At 29.1% G+C, this 11,285-nt stretch overlaps 1 protein-coding gene across 1 annotated transcript in view; it reads right to left on the reverse strand.

Annotated features, from left to right (window-relative positions):
• Positions 1 to 11,285, reverse strand: part of LOC107447615 (sodium-coupled monocarboxylate transporter 1) — a 170,977-nt gene that overhangs the window by 47,267 nt on the left and 112,425 nt on the right. The gene's annotated exons all lie outside the window — the stretch shown is intronic.

Raw genomic sequence — 11,285 nt, forward strand, 5'->3', positions numbered from 1 at the left:
GTTCGACATTGTTGTCCTATATTTGTTTTCTATATTTGTTTCCTATATTTGTATGACATCCTGGAGAAAGAGCCCTCAGCTTCGCAGCTAGTGATTGGCAACGTTAAAAAAATCTTTAAGATAGTATAGCAATTTGGGAAAACATCAATAAGTTTCTTTTCATAAATTAGCATAAAAATTTCACTGCAAGAGGTGTAAGACTCTGGCTTAGACTGAAGTAAATAAGATTTTAACTGAATGCACTCATTCACTAAATGCTCGTCTACGTCATCTGGATAATAATCAACAATATTACGTACAGTCCGCAAAAAAAAAAACGAATCACCCTGAATAACTTTCGTTCTAATGATCGGATTTTCACGAACTAAGTGTCAATCTTAATGGTTCCTGGGGGTGACCTCAAATATGTTAATTAATTAGTGCTAACTATTAATTAAGTTACGAAATCAGACACAAAAACGTACTTTCTCTGAATAAACATATAATTTTTTTTACATATTTGGAATCTAGACCCTTGAATTAGTGGGGGTAGACAAAATTTTGAAAAAATTGGGTGATAAATTGGGCCGCAATAAAGGTTTATATATTTGGCGATAGTCCAGAAAACCGCCAAAAAAAGTCGCCTGCGCAAATAAATATTTTAAGATAACCCATTGACCAATTCAAAAGAGGAATGCTTAATTTTACTAGGTTGCTACGCAACCAAACTCTGATAGTAAAAAAATTGAAATAATGTTCAGTGATTGCTCGGAGGGGCTTAATTTATTGTTAATAGAAAATATCTCGAAGTTTCCAGGCCATAAACAATTTTTTTAGGGGATTTCTGTCCAAAAAGCAAAAAAAATATTATTTTAATCTCCTTTGAAAAGTAAATTTGAATCGATTTATAAATTATTTATGATAGTTTTTAGAATTTAAATACATGAACTTTTTATCTGATATTATTTAGATTACACTGTTTCTACTATATTTATTCGAGGATTTTATACTAAAATAAAATGAGCATAACTTATTATAGCTATATACAAAATTTTAGGGATAATCATTTTTACAGTTTTAATCGAGTCTTCTAGGCAAGAAAGTTTGAAGAAAAAAAAAGTGCTTGAAAAATAAAATGTAGATTGTATAATAATTCTAATGCACATTCACAAAGCTTTCTATAATTTACGATATTTCTTTTTTCTATAACTCAAGGAATTGCTGAATGTTTAGTGGCATTTTAAAAAGATTGAAATATGTTATGTTTAAGAATAAGATATTAAAATAATATGTTGAAAATTGTAGGATTCATTGCTTAAAAAATCGCTTCATTCTACTAGATATTTAGGTTACATCGTTTCCTTTGGATAAAGATGATTAGCAAATAGCATCCTCATGTTTCGATACATTCTGAAACTTATACGTTCGCAAATTCACCATAAAATGTCGCACAGCATATTCTTCAATTACGATAAGCTACATTTACCACCAAATACTGCTACTATGGTTATTTTTGCTTTCTTATATATATCTGATGATCTCTTTTTTAAACAGAGCTCGTAAGATCTTTAAGATACTGAAATGGGGGCACAAAAACTTAAGAGATAAAATATTTAATTTCATTAACTCAAAATATCTGGTGTCAAAATGTTAATTTTTAAGTTAAATATAACTTTTACAATATTGATGTTCTTACATTTTTAAAGACCATATGAATCCTGATAAAATATTAAAATGCATATGTTTACTTTAACTAGTGTAAAATCCTTATCAAAATAATGATCAAGACCCAAATGTAAAACAGTATAATTGACGATAAAAACTCAACTGGCTTCAAAACATATGAAGAGAGAAGTAAAAGTCGACATGTTTCGAGTTTTCAAATGTAATCGCCCATTCTCAAGACTTGTCAGGCTTGGATAACTTGTGACTTTTATTATTGGACGCTCAAAACATGTCTATTTTTATTATCATCTATTATTTTTTTAAATCAATGAAGTTTTTATATTTTCGATTCAGTTTCTTGGGATTATCCATTTAGTTACACAACATATTAAATTATTTCACTCGATATTAAAATAAGTTTTACATATGTTATAGGCACAGGTTCTTAGATTGAAAAAATAATAATTCACTACTTTGTAAAAAAATTAATGCAGCAAAAAATTTTTTTTTTTGCTGCAAGACTTAACATTTTAGTTTAAGGTCATAAAAAAATTCCGTTTACAATTGAAATTTCAAAAGTCGAATGTGAAAATGGAATATCACCTAGTACCAGGAATCGAAATTAAGTAGTAACAAGGACAACTTTTTTAAACAAGTTAGCGTTTCCGTCCTACTCGAAGTTGTTTGAAAAGGTATTTTTTATATATCGATTCCAAAGTTTATTCTACATATATTTCAGGGTATACTTTCGGAGTATTTCGATCGAGTTTATTTTTACACCCTTATTTGCTTAAAATTATTAAATAATTTACTTAAAATAAATTATTCAAGCTACATGATTTAATGCATTTATAGTATAATAATAAACGAAGCTTCCGACGCATATCCTTAACCTTAATACCGCTATCATTAAATAAATGGAATAATCTTAGATAAATAATAAAAGTTAATTTTTCCCTCGTGTAATTTTCAAGGAATAATATACTTCGATCAAACAGATTTCATTCTGGAAATAGCGAAATTATTGAGTAGGTCCCTTGGAGCAATATCATTCTTATCCTCTTTTGACGAAATATAGGAAAAATTAGTTTTCACAGTTTCTGTAAAAAGTATGTTAGCCTACTTGCCACGTTTTTTTTAAAAATTTTTTTTATTAAAATAAGGTCGGAAATTGTGTATTGTGTGCACAGCTTCGGAATCCTTACAAATTTCAATTTTTAGTATTTCCTGATTAACAAAATAAGGCATTTTCCTGATAAGAAATTATACTACAATAATATCGTGGAAATCATGCTAAAGTAAAAAATTAAACTAAATAGTTTAGTATATTATCAGAAAAAAAATCTACTTGCTATCATAAAGAGTAAAAGATATAATGAAATAATTAGTGAATCACACGTGATCAGATAATTAAAAATTTAATTTCACAACTAAGATAGTAGGACGACATTTAAGATACTGAGATATTTTAAGACACTAAAAAAATTGGCTACGTATTCCACAGCTTTTTATGTTCGGTATCTTTATCCACTTTGTAGTGACTTATAAAACATCAACACTATTTCAGTTAATCTAAGTTGAAGTCACAAGAAACAAAAAGAAAAGACAATCAATAATTTATATTCTTTTTTCAAAAAAAATAGTATGCTAAGTAAATAATCAGCTGTTTTGCATTAAATAATTTTAAACAACTGAATGTTTTTAATTTCTTAACAAGGTTTTATTCTTAGCTAGCAGACAATAAATCTTTAAAAAAAACCTGACTATAATTTGAAAAGGAAACCTAAATTAAAGAAAATCTAAATTAAAGTTCTAAAAAATTATTAGTATATTAATGAAGAAATAATAAACGTAAAATGGAACAGAACAAGAATTTTAAAATGTTAAAATTTTATTAAATAGTTGGTAAAATAGTTCTGCGATACACTTCCGGAAATTTCTTTTAAGATTAGGATGATATAGGGTAAACCAACAAATGAAGGAGCATTTCATAGATATTTCTTAGAAATAAGATTTTAAACGTTTTAATTTAGATTGATTAGTAAGAGTAGCTTACTACCTAACAATAGGAAGTCCTTTAACAATGCATTTAGTTATCTGGTCTTTTAGTCTTCTCTGGAAAAAATTTTGAATTTGTTAGTATCTGTTCAACGCCTTGTTTCTTTGACAAAATTATAAGGTCAGTGTTTGTTGTTATCCGTTTAAGCTACAATTAATTGCATATAATAATGCTTTTTCTTTTCATTGTGAAAAAAAGAATTCAAAATATGGTCATTGAAGTTACGTTTTATTTATTTTAAGCATCATAACATAAGCAAGTACTGAGATTAGGGGGTGTTTATTAACTGGATTACAGAACGATGAAAAACCAATGTATAAACAAGTGTTCCTTTACTGGGATTTTTTCAAGTTAATGAAAATAAAAGAAAAATTTTAATTTTCTTGTACCTTTTGTCATATTATAAATCAAAATTATGTTAAAAATAAAAAACAATAACTTCTAACCAGTGAAGGATCAGGCATGTTCCTTCACTGAGAATAGATTTCCCAGTGAATGAATAGTATGTGTGAAATATGATTTTACTTGGATAATTAGTAGTTCAGCGACATAGAGGGCTCCTAAAATTCAGTTAAATGTTGTATGAATAGTTCCTATAACTATTTCATTTAAATATGCAAATTTAATTGCTAAATTTATTTAAAGAATTATAATAATAATTAATTTATTATTTATCTTTATAAATGTAGTGATTAGTTATTACATCATACCTTAGACTCCTTAATAAACTATGTTTATTAACTAAATATAACAACTAAATATAATAATAAAAGCTTGAATGGAATCTTTGCAGGATTTTGTGCCAATAATTAGCTAAATTATTATCCTATTGCCGTCTTTAATGTCCTAACGGGAACTGGTAGGAAAAATCCATTTAAAGACAATTATCTAGGTGAAAAATGGGTGAAGTTTTTTTAAGGTGAAATCCACCGATAACTCAGTGCAATGCGAAGATAATTTCAAAAGGCAAAACTTCCCTTAGAGAATAATATTCGAAATACTGGTTTTAAGAACTTCAGAGAATCTTTAGGAGGGAAGTAGCCCTGGCATCCTTTTATAAAGTGATTTACAATGCGAATGAAACAAGAGTTGAATACTGCCCTTAAACGGGAAAAATCTGCGGCCTTAAAAATTATAAGGATTTATATTCTAAAGTACCTAGGAAAGAAAAAGTACCTCCATTGGTAGTTTTTCCTTACAGAAGAATTCGTAGAGATATTACAGAATCAGTCCCTGCTACATATTTCATTGGAAAAAGCTATTCATGAAATGAAACGATGACCGCAGCAACATTTTACAAATATATTGCAAATGTTTCTACCCATGGCTAATTAAAAATGCAATCAAATTCCTAATTTTGCTTCTTCTGGATAGGTATAAATCTCATATCAATTTGAAACTGAGCAAGTTTTGTTCCTCAAAACAAATTTTCTGGTTTAGTTTTCTACGTAATTCTTGGAAATCTCGTTAGATCTTGAAAACAAAAGAATTGTAAAACAATATGTCTAGAAAATTTTACATCCATTTTAAAATAAGATTTGAGGCATCAACTGATAAAGTTAAAATGCTTTTATGAAATGCGATATTTTTTCATTCGATGTAGAAAACGTTGACTGTAACAAATGCATGCAAAACAGACACCAAGAGTTAATGAGCAAGACAACTTATCAACAAAACACATGCTTCGAGAGTAACTATGCGCTATTTCTTCAGAAGCTTGAGAAGGAAATCTCACAAGTTATGTTGCAAATTTTTAAAGGAACATTGACAGAAAAGTTTTATCTCCCAAATATCCAATAGCCTGCGCTTTTCTCAATATTGAAGAATTTATTTCAAAAAGAGCAATTGTATAATCAAATTTTGGCTCTGAAGCTGAGACAACTAACATTAATAATGAAAGTATCTTGAAAACTGATTTTTAGATAAGTCCTCTTGAGGCATTGTTAGTTGCAAAAACGATTGGTTTCATAAGTAACTACTAGATATAAGTCAATGAGAGATGGGTTTTACTCAAACTTCGAAACTCCTTTTTCTCATTTATTATCCAGTGAGGAAATTCTGGAAATGGAACTGGAAAATCAAAAGAAATTTCGAAGATACATTTACATTGGCCAAAAATTTGGAAAAAAGAGGAAGGTTAAATCAAAAGAAAAAGAAATAAATTACTCATGACGAAGAGAAAAAAAATACTTAAAAAGATTTAAAAAAAAACTTAAAAAATATGAGGAAAAGATTAAACAAAAAAATGATCGAATTATAATAATAATAAAAACATCATCAGATTACAAAATGATCAACATTCATAATTTAGAACGGACTATTAAACTGTGAGAAAAAAATGAAAAACATTTTTTTAAAATTATGTATTCAAACATATTTTACTTTCCATTCCATGACTGAAAAAAAAGTAACATTTTCCACATTAACTATGGTTATATGTCGTAATTCCAAGAAAAATCTTGTTTTTAGACATTTGTGTGGCCTATGGATTCCTAACGAGCATCAAACATTATCAAAATTAAGTGTTCATTCTCTGGAAAATTTAGTGTATATTCATTGGTAAGAACTGTTCCTTCACTTACTCTTACTACTTATTCTTACTACTTATTATCTTACTACTTATCATTTCATCACTTGCAAGGTCATCTTACTACTTATTATTTAAACCACCAAAAGCTTAAAACAATATTATGTAAGTTATCTAACTTTTTTTACATAATTTGCATTTAATAACAAATATGTCGACACCATCATTTAGCTAAAATTGCAAATTTTGAAATTTTTATGAATTTTTTTAAAGGCAAGCTAAGCTTAAGTGTTCCTTCATTGTTTAGTTTACCCTATAAGTTGTTGAGAAATTTGCGATGTTGTGAGAGATGTTTAAAAATGTTGACTACGTATTTTTATTAATATTTATAAAATATATATTCAAGAAATTGATAAATATATTATTCCAAATCTATGCATACGTATGTATATTATTGAAATTGTATCAGTTATTGAAAAACAAAATAAAAAAAATAAAAAATAATCACATTAAATAAGCACAATCTGGTGTATTCTATCAGAAGCACGCTTTTTTAAAACTAGACATTTGTTGAATAAAGTGTTTTTTATTCAAAATTCTTTACTAAATTGCAAATAAATTATTAAATGACTAAAAAAGAAACATCGTATTTTATAGTGTGAAAGAAATAAAAATAAAAAGATTAGCAAACGAGTATTAGCGAAAAAAATATGAATGAAATTTTACGCTACGCGCGCGAAGTCAAGTTCCTCCCAAGTTTATCACATTTTAATATTAATCGCCCCAATTAGTTATTTCTTTATTGTCGCCAAATTAATTTTTTAAAAATAATTAATTTTAATTTTTCTCAGCTTCTAACAAATAAAAACAATTGAAACTTTAGATTTTTCAATTGAAAAATATGTAGATTAATATGGTATAAAAAAATTCATACCTTATAATTCAATATTTTTTCATCCTCACTTTAATTAAATAATAAAAAATAATAAATAATTGTTAAAAATTATTTTTTGCATGAAATTATCTTTGGGTAAATGAGTTTTATGAGTGGGTGCAATTTTTTTTGAATTGCTTCATTAGTTTTGAAAATATGACTGAAAACGCAAAAAGCGAAATTAACATTAAGGGGTACGAACTTTGAATCGCTCTCCTGACCAAACTATGGGGACCACATTTCCCAGATTGCGGCTACCCCCTATATTTTGAAGATAAGAAATCCAAATATGTAAAAAAAAATGCATGTTTATTCAGAGAAAGTACGTTTTTGTGTCTGATTTCGTAACTTAATTAATAGTTAGCACTAATTAATAAGCATATTTGAGGTCACCCCCAGGAACCATTAAGATTGACACTTAGTTCGTGAAAATCCGATCATTAGAACGAAAGTTATTCAGGGTGATTCGTTTTTTTTTTTGCGGACTGTACACTTTCCAGATCTATGTGTTCCATATTTTTGTCTTCCAAATCCATTAAAAATTGGAATTTCTTGCTATACATCTCATAGACTTGGCTCCTTTTATTTAAATCCATAATTAGCTTATCTACCGCAACGTTTAGCGTGTCTCCTTTTAATTTTACTGCCCCGTGTACTGAGAATTTATCTGTAGACTTATCTTAAAATTTTGGAGTTATGCGTCTCTTGTTTATGTCATTGTAGTTCATTCCCACACTAGTGCTTAATTTTTTAGCTTTTTCTTCGTATTCCTTTAGCTTCTGATCTGATTGGTACCTTACTGCTCACGAAGTCTTTTAATGACACAATTAACTTGTTAAATTCACAAATATCTAAACCAGGGCTCTGTATTTTTTTATTAACTAAATTAAATCTCCCCAATATTTCTTCCCAAAAAATAATTAAAATTGCACTATCGAGTTTCGCCATTTTATTGAATAAATTTCGTGCCTCTTTCCGGAAATCAACTTTCTCATCCTCATTTTAGCTGAAACTTTCGAAAATTTTCATACTGTCATCATAATTATTTTTCAAAGCTTTGACAGCATCATAGTGACAAGACCATCTGGTCTGGCTTAAACTTTTTAACGTAAATTTGAGTTTTGTTTCACGATTTAACAGTTCCCACCTATGGGTCGCAGTAGAAAAGAAAACGTATAGTTTTTGCACTACACTAATGAGTGCATTACAATAATGTGTGCATATTTTTTGCACTACAATCATGATTGTCACAATAATGAGTGCAGTAATTCACAAATTATCATTAAAAATTGATTAAAAAGTTCATTTAGTATTAAAAAAATACATTAAAAACAAAAAAAAAACATGATTTATAATTCTTTTTACTTACCAACTAAGAGCAGGAAATCTTTTCTTATACTGATTATGTACTTTCAATTATAAGTAAAATAAGAGAAAGGTCTTTATAACTTTTGAGTTATCATTTATTAGTAAACTAAACAAGTTTGTCACTTTGACGACGAGAACAGAAGTGCGGAGAAAAAACCAAAATTACGTCGGGCGTTAAGCGGCGCGGCGGGAAGTCTCCCGTAATAGACGCGAAAAAATACACTGACCAAGTTTTTTTTTAATATTAGATATTTTTTTTAATTCAAAATATCACCAATTTTTTTCAGTGGGGACTGGGGCCCTTTGTATCCACGGGGCCCTGGGCTGCAGCCCAAAGAGCCCTTAAGTAGATCCGCCCCTGTCTGTATAAACTAAAACTCAGAAGAAGAATAACAGTTCAAATTTAGGGGGGAGTGCATAATTGTTAATTCCAATTAAAATAGTTCATAAAACAGACATAAAATAATTACTTCTAGTAATGACTTAAAATGAATATGTGTTTATTTGTAAAAGAAATTTTTGCATTTATTTAAATACATGAGAAATAATGTCCTAAAGTACTTACTTTTCTGCAAGCAAGGCCGGAAATTAAACAAAACTGCCACTAGTTATTATCTCCAAACATATTAGTGTATAAATACCTGGTATTAGGCACAAAAAAGTAAGCAAAGCCTGATATTAATACTGACACTAGTATTGTCTTCAAATATGTTAGTGCATCAGTACCTGCTGTTATTAAAGAACAGAGGGGAAATATAATTATATAAAAGTTTCCATATTAAAATGTGCAAATAGTATAATTATTTAAATTAAGTTCCATGTTCCTAAAAAAACTCAATACAAAAAAACATAGTCTCTGTAGGAGTTCATTTTACAGCAAATTCAATCGCAACTGAATGAATGTAAAAAATAATAAAAACGCGAGGAGAAGATCTCTCTGTCTTTGCCAGGGTAAATTTCTGGTAACCTGCTGAACAAGCTAACGCACCAGTCGATCTCTATTTCATCACGCAGAGTGAAAGTTTTAAAGTTTTTTTTTAAAAAAAATATGCTAGAAAACTGATTTTGAGACAAAACGAAGGAGATAAAAGCGTCTCTTTAAATTAATATAGAATACTTTCACTGTGTAGTTATCTATAAAATTTGAAAAGTATAGAAAATGCATTTTACTGTAATAATTATTTTTAACCTCTTAAAGCAGGAATGTTTTTTGGATACCGGTAAAAAATTACAGTTCTATTTGATTCGGTATAATTTTTTTTTTTGGAAATTTCAGTTGTGGGGGTATCTTGGGAGAGGGGGTTGGTGTAAAAGTTATAATATTCATATTCAAAATCGTCAGGTCCCGCAGTGGACTGATCGTTAAGACACGGTTCCCAGCAGATCACCGAAGTCAAGCATCACTGGCTGCGGTCAGTGTGCGGGTGGGTGACCACTTGGATCAGTCTGCGTAGGGACCGAGGGTGTGCGGTATTGGTCCTCGTTAAACTGTGCTACTGTAAAGTGCTCGACTTCGCACGCAGGTCGTCGGGCTACCGAAGCGGGGGTGCCACCCCCCTCCGCGGAGGATCAAAATTGTGATGGCATGTCTTCGGATCATCCTCAGGGATGTTTCCCAGACCGTCGCCAATAGCATATTGTGCAGCTCTAGTGCGACGTAAACTAACAGCACTATCAAAATCGTCAGAGTCACTCATTATCGATGACTTTTTCAAATAAAGGTACATAAACATCAAGTAAAAATTAATTTATTGTTAACTGTTTACTTTTATGATATTTAACTCAATAAAAATGGATATGTTACCTTTTCCACCCCCAAACAACTGCTTTGTAACGAAGAATTTCTAACAAACTTTCAACTAATCATCAGAATGCACCGCGTGGTTTACACAAGAAAAATGCTGCATAGTGGTGTCATCTATGGTAAATAAATTTTATTATAATCTAGCCTTCCTATTTTTGTAAGAGCAGAACACAGACGGGCATCAGAAATAAACTAACGTAAGATACAAGATTGCCCGTGTGAGACATGGGCATGTTCGAATTTGCAGGTAACATTCGCCCGTGTCACACTCAAGCAAATGCGCTAAGAGGGTTAAAGTATTTTACCAATTTTTTCTTCTTTTTACAATATTGTGCATTAAGAAACCAAAATAATTTCTGAAGTGTATCACATGCATTTTAATATTATACGCAAAAATCAATTAATTTTATTTGAAATTAATTTTATTTTTTTCCGAACATGTTACAAGCAAATTATGCATTCTATAGAATATTCATTCTATAGAATATTTATGATATATAGATTCATTATATATAAAGCCCAAAACTATCCGGTAATGTAAGAAACCATTAATATTATATACATTTCTTAGGCATTCTATAGGATGCTGAATGAGAAACTAGCAAAGTATGAAATATATCTCTGATTCGTTTCGAATGTAATAAAATGTAATTCAAAATGTCTTCAAACTTACCATGTTGAAACAAGTAGGTTAATTTAAATTTCTCAATACTTATATAAAAATTTTGTTTCCCTTAATATGAGCATGAATTTTGTTTCAGTTAAAATTTAATTTTTCTTTGTGTGTTTCAAATAATTTTTTTAATTTCAGTCTTATTATTTCTTCAGAGTAACATCTGCTTTTTTGAGGAAGGAAAGTCATTTATTTGTGTAATATCCTTATAAGGAAAGTTTTTTTCCCTTTACCTAAATGGAATTTGTCATTCTGTAGAATACCTAAGAATTATAT

The sequence above is a fragment of the Parasteatoda tepidariorum genome, chromosome 10 (genome assembly GCF_982258835.1).
Source record: "Parasteatoda tepidariorum strain Cologne lab strain chromosome 10, Ptep-v5.0, whole genome shotgun sequence".
Taxonomy (NCBI): domain Eukaryota; kingdom Metazoa; phylum Arthropoda; class Arachnida; order Araneae; family Theridiidae; genus Parasteatoda; species Parasteatoda tepidariorum.